At 37.1% G+C, this 17,991-nt stretch overlaps 1 long non-coding RNA gene across 2 annotated transcripts in view; it reads right to left on the bottom strand.

The window, feature by feature from the left end:
* The window catches only part of LOC150006004 (uncharacterized), a 433,280-nt gene that overhangs the window by 315,436 nt on the left and 99,853 nt on the right, over window positions 1–17,991 (bottom strand). The gene's annotated exons all lie outside the window — the stretch shown is intronic.

Raw genomic sequence — 17,991 nt, 5'->3', positions numbered from 1 at the left:
CTTTTTTTTTTTTTTTACATTTTTCTCTCCATTTTGTACTCTTGCCCAGATTCAAAGTGATGGCTTCATAATAAGTAAATAATTAAGGAACAAAGAAAAGATCCAAAAGATATGCCAAGAAGGTTTAGCAGCTTGGCTCCAGATCTCTACCCATAGTGAGAGACAGAAAGTAGGTTTGGCTTTGCCTGCCTGGATAGCTGGAAGGCAGTGACAGGCATCCAATTATAACACTGAGGAGGGCATTTTCTCTTGCCACCAGTGGATGCCCAAGCTGCCTGGCATTCATATTTTAAAACATTTCTTCAAAGGATAGTAATGTTTTTTCTTCCCTTCTAGGGGGTTTAAATGTACACGTATAATGCCATAGACCTTCCTTCAGCTCCAGGAATGAGCTGGGTTTGGAAACTACCTGGACACGTATGGAGCAGAGGCCCTAGGGAAGAGGGCTTTCACATCCCCAGCTGAGATCACATGCCTTTCCACACTTGCCTCCAGTCTTCAAGACTGGCCCAGGGAGCACAGATAGGGTAGGAAGAATAGAATACTTGCTATAGAGCGGTAGTGACTTAGACCAGGGGTCCCCAACCGCCAGGCCACGGACTGGTACCAGTCCGTGGCCTGTTAGGAACCAGGATGCACAGAAGGTGGTGAGCAGCGGGAGAGCAAGAGAAGCTTCATCTGTTTTTACAGCTGCTCCCCATCACTCAAATCACCACCTGAGCTCTGCCTCTTGTCACATCAGTGGCAGCATTAGATTATCATAGGAGCGCGAACCCTATGGTGAAATACACATGTGAGGGATCTAGGCTGCATGCTCCTTATGAGAATCTAACGCCTGTTGATCTGATGCTGGTGCTGGGGAGCAGCTGGGGAGCAGCTGCAAACATAGATTATCATTAGCAGAGGGGTTGGACTGCACAGAGACCATAATAACTCAATGCCCTACCAGTGAGTGGCAAGTGACAATCAAGCTGCATCTGGTGGCAGGCTTCATAGTGACAAGGGAGCTGATGTACTTCAATTGTACACCTGCATCTGGTGGCAGACTTAAGTCAGAATCCAACACTTATTTTAGTCCATGCGTGGCCCACGCATTATTTTATTTACCACTTCCATCCGCGCCTCTTTCCTGCACTGCGCACTTGTCCCAGTCACAGTTTTGGTAAGCCCACATGCTAACCCTAGCATGTGGTGAGTTGTATAATTATTTCTTTATATATTACAATGTAAATAATAATAGAAATAAAGTGCACAATAAATGTAATGCACTTGAATCATCCCAAAACCATCTCCCTGCCCTGGTATGTGGAAAAATTGTCTTCCACGAAACCGGCCCCTGATGCCAAAAGGTTGGGGACTGCTGATTTAGGTAGTTCATAAATTCTTCTTAAATAAGTTTTCAAAAATTTTTCATAACTATTATCTCATTGGATCTTCACACAACGCTCTGAAGCCTGCTGAGTAATGATAATCATCCTCACTATGTAAACAAGACAAAATTCAGGGTTACTGCCTGCCTTGCTCTTGGTCACAGAACTGGTGCACTGCCCCAGTGGGACTGGAACCCAGGTATCCCAAGAGCACCCAGACATACACAGGCTCCAGAAACAGAGGACTGATCACCTTGAACAATGAAGGGATCAGGATCTTTCTGGAAGATATGAGACAGACATAAAATCTCCAAGCCAGAGAATATCTAAGGCCAACTCCCTCACCAGATAAGGTCTAATTTGGTTGAATGACTGATTGGCCCAAAGTTATTCACTAAATCATATGAAAGCCAGCACTCCGAACCTCCAGTCCAGTGTTCTATTCTACCCACCATGATAGCGTTTCCTTTCTTTTAGGCTGGTATGAACAGAACGCTCAAGCAGTCAGTGAGACAGTGCAGTGTCCATTTACCTTGGCAAAGTCACTTGGAAGTCTGAACAAATACAAGATGAAACTCGGAACTGCAAATGGACTAAGTAGAGTTAAAAGATTCCCCTAATAAAATAGGAGAAGCTGAGAGGAAGTCTGGCAGGTAGGAAAAAACCCTAGATCCAGAATGTATAGGCCCTCTTTCGCTTCCTGTTTCTGCCACTCCATACAGAATGATTCTGGAAGCCTGGAAGAAGGTCAGTTTCTCCATTTGCCTACTTCATTGCCTACTTCATTGTGTTGTTAAAAGGAAGTAATGAGATGATGGGTGTGAAAACTCATAACAAATGATGACAAGGTATTTTCATCCTTGCTGTTGTGGTTTGCTTTCCTGAATTACCTAGCTAATTGTCTTTCTTTTTACTTGATTTTTGTTTTTGTTATGTGGCCCAGGCTAGCTGTCTAGTGTGAGGATGAAAGGCCATGGTATAATCCCTCTCAGATTAGATCTTAAAATTGTCCATTTCCACCCAGGTGCCTCAAATAAGATAGAGAGCGTATCTGGGTGTCCCAGAATGTGGAACTAAGATTACCTCTGAGAGACTGGAAAACAATGCCCAATAAATGAGCTTAGCCAGCCATGAATAAGTCATATAAAAGATTGTTCAGCTATGTCTGATGAAGAAAATGTGGAAATATCCAAATTTGGAATGACTGTAGATACTACTAATAGAGCTAAAACTGAAGAACAAGACTTGCTGCAGGAAGAGAATATGCTTATATCATTTTAAAGTGAACACACAAGCATTAATTATTACATTAGTTTCATCTGAGCTAGGGTCACAGCTGGTTAGTCCTTCTGACTTTAGTTACTCTGGGAATGGACAGGAAAAGAAGACCTCACCTGTTTAAAGGTGGTGAGGATGCTACAAATAGCAAGTTATAGACCTGAGAGATGCTAAGGGAAAGGAGTGTGACTTGCTATTTGTAGCGTCCCATCCACACCACAGCCACCTTTAAACAGGACTGGGATGCATGTGACAGCAGTTAACCTGGGTGGAAAAACTATGTTACTCGAGAGGGATCCTCTTCTCCATGCTTGTAATCAGTGAATATATACTAACTAGAATATATACTAACTCAATTTCCTTTCAAAAATACTTTTGGAAGAAGAAGATATGTCAACAATACAAAGCAGTTTTTTTAAAAATTAGGTTATGATCTGTGCAAGGTACAAGTTTAGCCCAATTTTCCTTCTTTCTGAGGCAGTTTTGAAAATGGCCAAGATAAGGATAAGGAACAATGAGGAAGTCAATGAAAGCAGTTTTTAAAAACTCTTGCTGTAGTTAAAAAGAGAACAAATATATTCAAGGAAAACATTTCAATTAAGGTAGTTGGAATTAAAGGAATTATATTACCTTTCAATTAACCAGAAACCCCATTAACCAAAATCAACTTATTCACTACACTTTTCAGCTAATAAAGATTTTGGAAATTTTAATAATAATTATACATCAGAATTTGTCACAAAGATAATATCCAGTTTTTATAACAGATATCATGCCAAGAATTTCTTTCAGTTCTTATTGTATTGAGTGCTATTTATTTCAGAAGTAGTCTAGCAGTAAAGAGGGGTGACAGTCTAGTGATTAATCTCAAATCCTCTCAGAATGGAAAGAGGGCCCTAGGCCAGCAACATGAACAAGATACACCCCAATGGAAAATTAGCAATCCTTCCTCAAATTTCCTAATCCAAGTGGCCAATTGTTGGTTGTCATTGCATTAATCTAATTATAACTCTTTCCTATTGAATTTTAAAATACATGAAATGACTGGGGAAAAAATAGCAACTTGTAAAAATCAAAGGGTTCCACAGTTAATGTTACATTCAAAGGTAATTACTTAACACACGCAAAGCTGAACTGCACAACCTACAATTCTGTGACTTTCTATAGGCTCCTTTGCTTCTACTTTAAATAAAAGAAATCCCTTTCTTTTTGTCAAGAAAACTTTTCTCTACCTCACTACTGCTTGACAAGGGAACAGATGGCAATTTAAGGGGAGAATTTATGAGAGCCACAATCTTAATGTTGCATAAAGGAAAGAAAAAGACTCGCATCAAAACCACTGACAAATGTACTTGCTAATATTAATGCACTCCCCATTCATCCAATATGCTTCCTAATTGCTTTTCTGTACATAATAATGTGGCACCTGCTGCTCAACATTGCAAACGCATCAGGATTTCTCCAAAGTCAAACAGCTCTGCAACTGGCCTTCTCCCAGTGATAAATGTAGAGCACTGTATCACGCACAGTTCCTGTCAGTGGCATAATTAAAATTTTATACTTACAGAAAAAGATAGTAAACAATCAGTTCTTAAATGGATTCACAAGAGGAACTCTTGTTACAGCCAACTTTATAATTAGTATGCATCATGTACTGCTAATATATCCATGACAAAAAAATAGGAAAAAAAATGAGAAACTTGATATGTTCCCTTTAATGCAATGTTAAACTACTAAAAAAAAAATAAATAAATAAATAAAGGAAGAAAGAAAAGAAATAAAAAAGAAGAAAATAGTCTACTGTTACTGTAGGAGCATACAAAGAGACTTCTGTCATGTGAGCATAACTGTTTCTTCCCTATTACCCGTCTCTGCTTTCTCAAGTGGTGATGAGAATAAGATTAGAGATTAGGATGAAGAAAACTTTCTTATGTGCACACACACACACCAATGAAAGCATGACCCAAAATTCCATATGTTGTTTAGTGCAGGGGTTGGCCAAATCCAGCCCACAGACTGTTTTTGTAGGACTTGTGAATTGAGAATTATTTTTACATTTTAAATATTTGCCTTACAAATTAAAAGAAGGAGAATATTTTATGACACATGAAATTATATGAATATCAATTTTCAGTGTCCCTAAACAAAGTTTTACTGGAACTTATCCAAGCTCATTCATTTATGTATCATCTATGACTGCTTTCTTGGCACAAGGGCAGAATTGAGTTGTTGCCATTATCCCTACAATATTTTCTATCTAGTCCTGTTCAGAGTTTGCTGATGCTGGATCAAAGGCATTTGTACTCTATGAATTTACGCAACTGAAATGTGTACTTATTTAGATGTGTGTGCATGCATAAACAACAATTAGTGATCAATGTTACAAAAGTAGGATTACAGTAAGCTTATACCTGTATGCACATGTGTATGTATGTGACAAGTTAAAAATTATAATTATAATCATAATTACAAATTAATATCTGAATTCTGATAAAAATCAAATTGTACTAATTCTCTATCTGGGTTTTAGTTTTGGCTGTAATTATATCTTTTTTGCTTTTGAATCTAAGCAATTTCTGTTCCTATGTCTGTGAAGAGTCCATTTACTAAACAAGAAAGCAATTGAAAGAAAACAAGACTTACTTTTGGCTATTATTCAGTGTTGAAATAATGGGAGATTTAGTAAAATATCATCATTATTTAAGCCACTTGGCTATTCTTTTTACAAAGCTAAAAATAACTTATTTGATAAAATTGCTTAGAACTACATATGCACACAAAAATGCACAAATACATAAACAAATACATGTAAAACTGGTAAAATTTTTATAAGATCTATGGAGGGCAGCAATCTCCGTTTCCTGGTGTTGACACTGCACTATAACTGTGTCAGATGTTACTGCAGCAGGCAGTTACACAGGATGAGCAGAGTGAGGATGGTGGGCCAGGTATGGAAGAGCACTAGGGCTTGAAAGGCCCGGGTGCCTAGCAACAAACAACTGTAGGGTGGGACCTGGCCTCCAGGGTAACCTTCCCTCCCCTGACATATCATATGATAGAACCCATAAAGGAGGAACAAGGTGGCTGAAGAATAGCCTCATATGACTCCGATACCAGCCCTTGCAGGTCCACTCCTTTAAGCATTAAGCCCTCAAGACAGTGAGGTTCTGACCCTCATCAAATAATCGTACAAACAAAGCCTCCCGGTGTGTTGAGCACAGAGCATTTTGATCAAACTAGAGATAACATCTAGGCCTCAGTAGTGTTTCATCTCCAGACCCAGAAAAGCAGTAAGGCCAGGTGGGCCCCAAAGACAGCAGGACCAGCTTAGATGACTAATGATCCCCTGCCCTGGAACCAACCAATCAGTGGAGACCAGGACCCTGAAAGGACACACCTGAAAAGCTGGTGAATCTCCAATTGAGATCCTCCCCTGAGAGCTCCCCTAAAATCCCCACCCTTAAAAGTTCTTAGAACTGAGAACCCAGGCATCTTCTCCCTCTCCATTTCCATATCACCCCCCTCTGCTTCTCCCTTCCTCTCCCTCTCTCTCCCCTCTTTCCCTCCCCTCCCCCACTCCCACCTCTGCCTGCACCTTGTTTTTTACGCGTCTCTTTGCTTTCTTTCGCCTAAGCTCCAAGGGCCCTTCTTTCCTTTTCCACAGCTCACTTCTTCTACCTCTGTGATTTTCTAAATAAACTGTTGCTTGTATCTGAGTCCTGGCTCTGAATTCTTTCTTAGTCAAAACTCAAGTACTGAGATTGCTGAACCAAGGCCTAACGTCTAGTACTGTTTCTCTATTGACATCACCGATGGGGAAAAGTGGGGGAAAGGTATATGGAACCCCTCTATGCTATTTTTGCAACTTCCTATCATCAATTATTATTTCAAAGTTTTTAAAGTTATTTGAGAACAAAAAATCTTCTCTGGACAAGGTTTAGCTTCCCTATCTGATATGAAATTATATTATACATGCATGTTTAGAAAGTTGGCAGGGTGATAGAAATAAACAGATCTAAAGATTAACACACTCTCTATATATGAAATGAGGCTGAAACAAATCAGTCAGTTTAATTTTCTTCTAGTCAATATACTGTAGGGGGCAGGGAACCAGCCAAAAGGATTATTTGGTTTGGTGGACAAAGCACCTGGGTGACTAGCTGACCGTTTTGCTCTATGTGGGTTGTCAAGCGTTCCTCTTCAGTAAGGCTGGCCTCCATGGCCTGATGACAATTTCTCTGCTCCTCTTTTCATGTCCCCCAGGCACATTTCTATTGGTCAGAACCTTTCCCTTATTGTACAATTACCATCTTTTATATCTAGATGAAAATCCTTTTCTTCCCAGCTGAAAGCTGAAAGCGAAGGGAATTTGAATCTAGAGGATTTTCACTTGCTTTGCTTCACTAGGAAAGCATGCCCGTATGATATCGTGCCTTTTTAAAACTGCTGCTCCTTTGAGCAAACAGTATTAATTCCAACACACTTTAAAAGAGAGGGAGGACTACCTGTGAATATAAATAAAGTGACAAATTCCACAACTTAAGATCTCGGGGAGATTAAGGTCTAAATCAGAGTCACAGATGCAGATAAAATAATTTGTATCATGAATGAAAATGTTGCACACTAAACTCCTAGGAAAAACAAAACCTTTTTGAAGATAAAACTGCATAAAAATTGCTGATGTGAGTGAAGAAATAAAGTATGTTTTTAGTTTTCATGGCAGGAAGAAGATGAGATTCATTTTTATACCAGCTCCACAAAGGCTTGCTAGCAACCTGCTTAGAATACAATAGATGGGATTTAAATTTTCTTTTCCTTAACATGGTTTGCTCATTTGCATGCTAGGCCCCAGAACAGTGTTTCAGTCTCTCTGTCTCTCTCTGTGCCATTTCACTGGGATCTGAGCGCTGGGAGCAAACTGAAAGGTTCAAGGGTGCTTGTGAGTTCAGCATAAAGCTCTTTTATCAATGTATTTGCAAGGGAAAAATGTAGTCCTTTCCCCACTCCATTGGGCAGCTTTTCCTCTGAGGGGCAGCTTCAAAATCTCCTCCTCAGAAACACCTTTCAGCCTAGAAAGTGCTCTGGACTCCTCAAAAACACGGAAGCAAACAAGTCCCGGGACTGCTAATGAACAAAGATGAAACTGATGTTGGTTTAAGAGGATTTTAGAAAAAGGATCACTCTACCTTTCTCCATCCCGATATCAGTTTTTCAAATTTCTCATTTAAAATGGGATACGTGGCTGTTGTTGAAGCTTATCAGAAAGTCTAAGGGGACCAAAACACTGAAGAAAAGGAATATCTAGACCTTTTCTAATCTGTTTTCAGATGATTAAAAGTGTACACAAATGTCACAACTATCCAACCCACTGGCTAATAATTTTAAAGAAAGGAAGAGATAAACACAAGACGAAGTTTAAATAGGGAATATCAATCCAATCCACTGGTTCCAGTAGGTTTTTCTAGCCTGGAAAGCATCTTCTAATCATAAAAAGACATACTGTATATGAAGAGAAATGCTCCCTCTTTGGAATATAAAGGACTCAGATATGATGTCCAATGAAATAATAAAAGGACTGTATTCATCAACAGACTTAAAACTGCACATTATTCTCTGTTACTGACAAACAACAGTTCACAGGCACCGTGTGAACTGAGGTAAGGATGGCATTCCTATGTAAATAAGAGGGAGTGGTGTTGGAGTGTTGTTTTTTCCAGCGGTTGCAAGAGACCTCACAGCAGGAAATGTTTTATTGTGATGCAAATGTATTTGATTTCCTCCAAAATCCCCTTTCACTGTCTTTCCTGTCTGAAAGTATCATCACACCATATTTGCAATTCTATTAAGCACCATTTTATATTAGCCTAATTTACGTAACCTGACTAATAGGAATCGGAAATGTTACAGTTATTTTACTGGATCCAATTAGTATTTCATTGTTTTAGCCTGAGCAACGATGTTGTACAATAGTCCTCAATACTCAGCTAAATGGGATAGGATGTACTCCACATAATACGATAAATGGAAGCATATGTTTTAAGCTAATTAAAACGCAGTTAAAGCCTGGCTGAACTGAAACCAATTGGATCCTTTAATATCTGGTGGGTGACTTTTTTTTTTTAATCTAATAATGAAATGTCATACCATGGTGAACTTAAGAAAAAAAAAAACACACAAAAGTTAAGTACTGAAAATAGCTGGACTAAATTACTAGGGAATTGTTTCCTGGAGAAGCATTTTTTTTTCTTTTTATGTGTCACACAGTGAAGAACAGTGAGTTTATCTCAAATTAAATATACAAATTCACAAAATGTGTAAAATTGGTGCTTCAAATACACCAGTTAAAAAGAGGGTGAATGAATATTTTTAAACATTTCTATAATTAAAAAGTTTGTTATCCTATTTCTCATTTTAACATCTGTTCAATTTTAAGAAATATATCAAATGTTGCTTTTTGTGCATATGTGAAATATATATAGAAAAAATAAATTACAAGACTTCAGATCAAGAAAATTTTGCAGCAATAATCAAATTTATAAGTGTACCAAAGGTTATACAAATTCATCAATGGTTTTATATGGGGATGTTATGAGTGTAAAGACTGATGTGTTCTGGAAAAATTGTGAAATAATTAGTAAACATTGTAGCTATTAACAGCATATATTATACGTAATTCTTTATGATGCCAAAAATATTTTTCTCACTAATTTCAGAATTCTGCTACTGAATTCATATTGAGTTGCTATGCTCTTTTTATCTTGGTATTGTTATCCCAGGAACCACAGGCTCTATTAAAATATAAGTAGGAATAATCAACTTATATCCAGGAGGAGAAAATACCGAGTGACACATAACACAATGAAAAGCTTATTTTCTTCTTAGTTTATATACAGACACCTCTCAAACCCCATTCCAATAGAGAGAAAATAGTTTTTTAAATTGCAGCTTTACCAAAAATAACTTTTGGAAAAAGTAATAGGTACAAGAGGTTTCTTTCATACATTAAAAAGAGCCAAAATGTTTAATGTTTAGCAACATAACAAATGCAATATTTCCTGAAAACAAATCTAATTTTTCAAACATGACAATGGTAAGAAACACTATTAACTGAACTCCTGGGCCGAACAGAAATTTTTAACAGTCGTCTTATGATGGTTGAACTAAACATGAAAGCGTGCTTTATGTCATTTCTTTAGACTTTGCCATTAACTCCATAACAGCTGGCATCAAATATATTAAATTGTAATATAATGAGCTAGTATATTGGTAGCAATTACAGAGTTAAGTTAAATAAATCCTTAGAGTACAAAGTAAGTATGCTCTCCACCTGATAATAAATTAAAGGTGACACCTGCCTTAATTTAAAATTGCCTAAGATCATATATAAAAATCAACAAAAAACAATACTGTGATTGAAACCACATCTCAAATTTTGCCAGGTTTGACTATATCCATTTCATATATGTTTATGACATCTGTCATCTCGATCTATTATTTAAAAACTTTTTATGCATTGCTGAGTTATGAAGTATGTTTGTGATAACTGTACTTCAGAATTTGATAGGTTGTATTGGAAATGCTATATATCTTTAGTATATATATATGTGTATATAAATACACGACGACGACGACGACGATATACTAAACCATAATATTCTTTTAAAGTATGATACCAGAGGGAGTGTGCCTTTTGAAAAACAACACAGTTAAATGTCTGAGGACCAGACTTTGTTTGGATGCTGCTAATTATCAACTAACCATCACTTATTCAGTAAAACTCATACATGTCATGAAATTAATTTTTTCCTTAATTAATTTTGGAAAATATATTTTATAAAAATATAATTTGGACTGTAGATTGATGGACTGTGTCCAAAAGGAATTCAGATGGCAGCTGCATTAGACTCAAACTAGTAGGGGCTTGGGTTTGCTCTGTTCAGCATAAAACACCCTGCAAAATAGAAGATGATGGGACAGGTATCAATACAGGACCCATCTACACACACACAGAGCAAATATTAAAACTTAAATAAGAGCCATGGAGTCTTATGAATTACATAGATTTGGAAGTGGTTTTAAGAAGTAATTGGAGGCAGCCTTTTGGTATTTAGGAAAGAAATAAAACTACCTCAATTAATAGTTATAGTTTTCCCTTCTGAATATTTTCAAGGATGAAAACAATGATCTAAGGAAAATGTGGCATGTTCTCATCTTGAACACTTCATCATATCTCAAATAAATCTATTATGCACCGTAAAATCTTATGGTGATTGGAAGGTATAAGACCATCTTATAAAGACAATTCAAGCTTTAATATTTCTGTCCCAACAAAGCAGGTTGCCTATATGGGGACAACACCAAACCTCATCATTGCACCATTTCCTATAGAATCAATTTGTATTACTGCATATGAAGGGGCAGATTGGTATAGATCCAAGGTACAAAATCAGATCAGCCCTAAAAGAATCTAAGTTTGTTGGCAGGCCAGAATTTAAACTGAAGGGGAAATTACAAAATATAACAATTAACCATTACTTTTTATTTTTTTTAACTTTTTTATTTTATTTTATTTTTTGGTTTTTCAACTACAGTTGTCCCATTTTTTCCCCCATTGCTCCCCCCTCTACCCAGCCCACCCCATTCTCTCTAACCATTACTTTTTAAATTGCCTAATTCTCAGACCTTGAGTGGGTAAAAGCAAACGTGAAAATATGAAAATGTTTCTCAGTTATTTCAAGATCCAAGGACCAAATCCACTGCAAGACACTGAACTCAGAATGTTCAGCTTTTTTGCAGTTAGCTGTGCATTGATTCCAAAGGATTAGCTTATGTGGTGACCAAAATGATGGCACATGTGGCTGAAATGACCACAAAAACCAATTCAGGGATATTTATCTGCAAAGCTTTTACTGATGTGCATGTTCACAGATGTATACATTTTGCAACCACAGATTGACTGAAAAATAATCTATGAACAAAAAAGGAGGGGAATGTTAATAAGAATTTTTTTCTGTGTCAAATGGTCTTGACCTGTTTGATCTTGCAAAGAATTTTACAACCTAAACTCTCCTGCTTAACCGGGACATCCCAGAATTACTTCTCTAAATATCTCTCTTCTTCGTTATTCTGAAATTCTAACACTATTTTAAAGTAATAATGATAATCAACAAAGACAATATTCTGGGAGAAAAAGTAAAGACCATCTCTGATTAGGAAAGAAGAGGTCAGTGCTGGAATTGGAATTTATAAAAAGTATACATACCACCATGTTTTACATATTAAATAATGTGCTGACCAACATGGCCATTAATCTCTTGAATCTAAATGAGATTTGAATTTCTCTTTTACTCCTGACTCATAAAACCACAAGGGAACCAACCCAGGAACTGGTATTCCTTCCTTCAGTGGCCGAAGTTTCAGACGAGCCAAGCCACTTTACTTTTGTTCCTAGTGGGATGCGAATTAGTGGGCAGATGACAAGGGGCTAATGAGAAGCTAATGTCCCTACACCTGGCAAACAGCCAGGCTCAAGATGGGAGGATTAGAGCATTTGTCTGCATTAGCCCTGGACAAGGGAGGGACAAGCTGGGGGAAAGCCAACTTTGGGTTGAATAACTTAACTCACATTGGAGTCTGTGTCCCATTCCTAAGGTAAGGGGCTATTTCAGGATAATTATGCACTTTTCCTAGGTGACATGGCGAGTTCTCATGTGGATACACTTGACTTGGTTCTTGTTCTGGAATAAATTAGTTAGAATAGGCAAGTTCAGGACCTGTCCCACCTCATCACCAACTCAGGATATAATCATATTAATGAGGAACCAGGTGAAACTTCTTGTCTACATTACATTCATTCATTGTGAATGTAAAATTAGTTTATACAAGTGTCTAGCCAGATCACTTTTGAATTCAAAACTTATTTTTAAAAGAGAAGGGCACTTTATTTTCTAATTTTGCCATCAAAAATTCACATCATGAGTTTCTAAACTAGGCGGCTGATTGGAAAAAACCCCCAGAGAGACTTGAAATTTCAATAGAATCATGCTGCCTGAGCAGAATACAGCTGAGGTGCTTCCACCTGGGCCATCTTCACCCAGGTCTCCCCACATTAATTTCAATAGCAATTATCCCTGTTACATTTTAAAATTCCACCAATATGCTTATTAATATGAATTTTCACATACACAAGGAAAACAAGGAAGGTTTTTCATGGAAACACAACTTTGAAGGGACAGAATAAATACTTTCTTTTCCTGGAAATGATTTTTTAAAAGCTTGAAACATCAAAAGTAAATATTATTCACACACTACATAATAATTCTAAACTATAATATATGCATTTTAAATTGTTATATAACTCTAACTTAAAGACATTTCATCTTTTGTAAAGACACACAATGTGCGTTTATAATATTTATTTTAGTTATATATTCTATATAAGTTCATTGCCTCATTCACAGCAGTGTTCTGAATTTCCTATATGATTTGCGAACTAAGGATCATGTATTATATGTTCCAAGTCACCCCCCTACCCCCACCCTGCAACATGTCATCGCGCTCCTGTAGTATATGAACCCTATGGACTACTTTATCAACCTTCTAATCTAATCGTAACCTTTGTCTGAGATTTTCCACATAGAAGCTAGTTGGACCTTCTTATAAAGTAAGCTAGAAAACAGACTGTATCCCTACCTTACAAGAACTCTCCCTGGCTCACTTTCATCACGTTTCCCAATCTCCCTGCTCATCAAGGTTCAACTCTCCTTTGGGTTCCTCTAAACAGAGCAGATGGTTTCTACCCGACGACTTTCAGAGTGCTGTGCAGTGGGCCTGGAATGCTCTCCTTCCCAGAGTTAGCCTAGCCGGTTCCTTTCATCCTGCAAATCAGAGCCTGACTGCCCCTCCGAGAGTCTCCTCTGCCTGCTCGGACCACTGCCATAGGTATACTTCTCCTTGCAGTTCCCTAGGTCAGTACTCTACCCTTTCATTCTCAACAGTTGAGCACAATGTTTGTTTCTTTCACTGCTGTTGTATTTGCTTTAGTTTGCCTGTTGTCTTCCCCCACACTCCTCCCCAACCCCGGTACCATGTGAGCTTTCCTCACTGATGTATCCACAGGGCCCGGCACACTACCTGTACTCAGTAGATACTCGATAACTATTTCTTCAATCAATGAGTGAATGAAAGATGTTGTCGAGTAAGGCCTCTAATATTTCAGGATGCAAGTTTTAAGCACGATATCATCCATAAAGACGAACAGTTTTGTTTGTTTGTTTGTTTGTTTGTTTGTTTTAGATGTTGAAGAAGAGTTGAGTTTTAGACAAAAGAAAAATCCTGTTCAGAGTTACTTCAAATATTATCAAGGACATTATATTGCTATACTGGCATCCAGTTGCCTACTAAGTCTTTTTTACCTTTTGAGAGATAACTGTGAAACAATACTAGAGAATATTAACTGAGCACCTTTCAAAGCACTTGTATGGGCTCATTTAACCCTCATCTTGAAGTTGAAGGCAGGGAAGCACTGAGGTGATGTGCTAACTGCCCAGAGACATACAGACAGGAAGTGGCAGGATCCAGATGCTCTAGTGCAGAGAGCGCACTCATAACCACCACGATATGCTGTTGCCCATATTCCTGTGTGCATAGTGAGCACCTCTGACAGACTGTCCAATGGCCACAGGCTCTCACCATGTGCATATACAAAACAAGTAGGAGAACATGAAAGAAAAGAAGGACTTACAGAATCATGGAACTGCTCCAGTTTGGTGTGGTTGGTTCACCAATTCCCCTCTTTCACATGGATCTGAATTATAAGCTCCTATTCATCCTCTCACCACATTGCATAAAACATCTGCTTTGTCTGTAGCACTGCATAGTCCAGCTCCTGGTGCCTTATGATCTTTGACTTCCTCTGGCCCCGGCTATCCTTGAGTACTCACAGCTTTCTCTCTTTATTTCTCTGAAAGATTCTTACCAGTAGAACAACTAATATTGGTTAGGTTGCTACTGTTGACCATGTTAAAAAAAATAATAATAACTGTGTGTACTAGATCAAGGAGACATAATATGGGAACAACTGCCCACAGGGCTACCTGGTGGTGTGTATGTGTGGGGGTTGGGGCTGTCTTTCAGAACATGACTGATACCAGTTGAGGAAATGGCCTTAACAAACAGAGGATTAACTAAAGAAACTTCCCACAGATACTTGAGGGTCAAAAAGTGCTTGTGGTAAATCAACACTTCACTTCTTGAAGACAAAGACAGCTGTGATCCCATGTGAAGATTGCAAAATATTAATCAGATTACCAGCCCTAGGGCATGAATTGAGTCAGCAGGAATTTTGTGAAGGCGGAAACAGACAGCTCCACAGTGATGCTGAAAACTGGTCTGATAAGAGGATGAAGAAAAGCAGCAACACCCCACATTGGAAATATTTTTCCAATGCAGTTGCTGGCTCTATTGGTTATCCTATCATCACTCACATATGGGATCTGATGAGCAATGAATGGAGAATCCAAAATAATTACCCTGGTAGGTATGGGTAATGTCTGAGTTAGGCAATACCAATGGGTAGCAAATTTTACACACTGTTTGAATAGTAATACTACTTTTTTTTAAGTACAATAATATTTGACCTTTGACCTCATACCCCATGGCTGACTCTTCTGCCAAGTCAACAATCATTTTCTTAATCCAGATAGTAAACACTTTAGGCTTTGCAGTCCACATGATCTCTGTCACAACTACTCAATGTTGCCATTGCCGTGCAAAACAACTATAATGCTGTAAAATGGACACTGACATTTGAATGTAATATTATTTTTGTGTCATAAAATATTATTATTATTATTTTGATTTTGTTTCAACCATTTAACAATGTAAAAACCATTCTTACCTTGCAGGCTATACAAAAATAGACAATGAGCTAGATTTGGCCCAGAGGGGACAGTCTGAGGACCTCTGCCTTCTACTGTTACAGAAAAACAGACAAAACACTCTAGAAGGGACTTAAAAGGAGGTAAGTCTCTTGAAATATCAAATTCAAAAAAATAATAACTAACCATCATCCTTATATTTGTATGTCAGCATCCAGAAGCTTCCCTTATTCTCACTTACCGGCCGCCACCACCATCACCCCACACTCCGAGGGCAATCACTATGCTGACTTCTAAATACACAAATTAGTATGCTGTGGGGTTTTTTTTAGATGATAGTTTACTTAAAAAAAACTTTAAGATGTTAAAGGATAAAAAGTATGGTTATACAATAAAAAGGCAATGAGCTGCTAAAACCAAAATTTATAATTTTTAAACCACATAATCATAGACCCTAGAAATGGAAGAACTTTTAGAGAATATCCAGATTTACACTCTCATATTATACTGGATTCCCAGAGTAACCTAACTAATATATTTATAATTCAATTGTCTATCCAAATATTAGATGTGCATGTGGTCAAAATCTATATATCAATAATAACATTGACATCGAGTAAAATAATAAATTAAATTTCTGGCTCTCATATTATTGTGAAAGCTAATATCTCCCTAATTTTCATTACATAATTGACAAAGCATTGAATTCTTGTACACTGAATATCTAAGACTGGCTAATATGCCAATACCTTCAACTATTGGCACTGCTAATGAAGATGAAGATCTTTATTTATTCCAATTCACAAATAATTAGCTTTCATAATAAGGAACAAAATGAATAACATTTAATAATTTATTAACAATTATGTCCATGTTTTAGTTGTAATATCAACTAAATATAAAATAATATTTGCTAATTTTATGGAAGTCAAAACAAAAACTTTTTAAAATAGCAATACACCAAGTTGGATATTTCAACAACCTAAAACATAGCAGAAATTTAAGAACTACCTGCTGCATTTAGAAACTATAATATAAATACAGGAGCAACGTTAGATAAAAAGTAAAATCTGGAGCAATTTTCTAACACTGTTTTATATAGCTTCCTATGCAATGCCTTCTTTCTTTCTCCTTCAACAGTGAAAGGTATTTTATACTAACAGGATCTGAATATGTTTGTTTTATGGAGACAAATTAAAATGTGTTATTATTTGAGTATAACTAACAATGCATAATTTATCATGAAATAATCCATTAGTATTTCTATGTATAAAAATAGACTACTTGAAAAAGTTTATATGGGATTTGGTAATCCTACACAGTGCTGTTCTGGTCTCTGCTTTGTGACAATACTCCTGCTTTGTGACCTTGACCGTGGCAAATTACTTTGAACCTCAGTTTCCTCATCTAAAATGTGATATTGCAAAGTTTCTTTCCAATTCTAAAAATATAACTATTCTAAGAAGAAGAAAGTAATCAGTGTCCTAGCAAAAGAATGTCTTCTTTCCTGAAATGGCTGAATATATCATAGTTAGGTAAAAATTAAAGTTAAAAAGCAATTTTCCTAAACTGTAATGAATTTGTCTAATAGTTCAGAGGTGAAATGTTAAAAGACATCGACATAAGAAATGAATGTTTTAAACAGTAAGAATACATTCTCCAAACAAACAAACTTTCCAGCTGCTGGCCAGCAAACTTGATCATCTCTACATCTTTTAAAAGTAAAGACTTCTGTGGCTGGCCCATACCGATCGGTATAAATTCAATCCAATTTAAACCGTGGTAACAATGTGGGCAGTCTCAGACTATTACTTTCAATGGGATTGAGTCCCTAAGGATGGCAACGACTGAGTCCCATTGAAAGTAATGGAGTAAGCAATCACATGTCATTACTTTCAGGGAGACACAGTTTCTACTACCCATAATAACATGGTAATATAAATCTGCACTGGCTCCTTAGCATGAAGAATGAAAATGTAAAAGAATTTCAAAGCCACAAATGTGCACCTTGAGACTAAAAGAAAAAGTCTTCTTCTCTCTTGCACCCATAACTCGTCAAAGCTGAAAAACTGTAGTGGAGCTGGAAAGGTCCAAGAAACCAGAATGAGGCAGCATAAAGAACAGGAACAAGCTCCTGACCTCACATTTCCCTTTGAGAAACTGTTGGCATGCTATTAAGTTTTGTCTGTAATCACATGTCTGTTTTGTGCCCTTTTCACTCTCACTTTTGAAGTACTGGTAACTTAGAGAATAGTTTCTCACGCTGAAAACCACAATTGGTCAAAAAATTCATTATAAATGAACTTTTCCCTTCTTTCTTAATACATGTGTTGATTTCCTTAATAGGTGAAAAATGTCTAATTTTGATTTCTTTCCATATTGACATGTGGGTAAAAATTCCAAGCAAACTTGCGTTTTAGACCTAGAAGAGTTTGCCACAATTTCCTCATTTAATTTTAACTAGA

This window comes from Furipterus horrens, unplaced genomic scaffold, assembly GCF_987537825.1.
Source record: "Furipterus horrens unplaced genomic scaffold, mFurHor1.1.pri manual_scaffold_6, whole genome shotgun sequence".
In the NCBI taxonomy this organism is placed as follows: domain Eukaryota; kingdom Metazoa; phylum Chordata; class Mammalia; order Chiroptera; family Furipteridae; genus Furipterus; species Furipterus horrens.
This window is presented reverse-complemented; position numbering and strand designations above follow the sequence as displayed.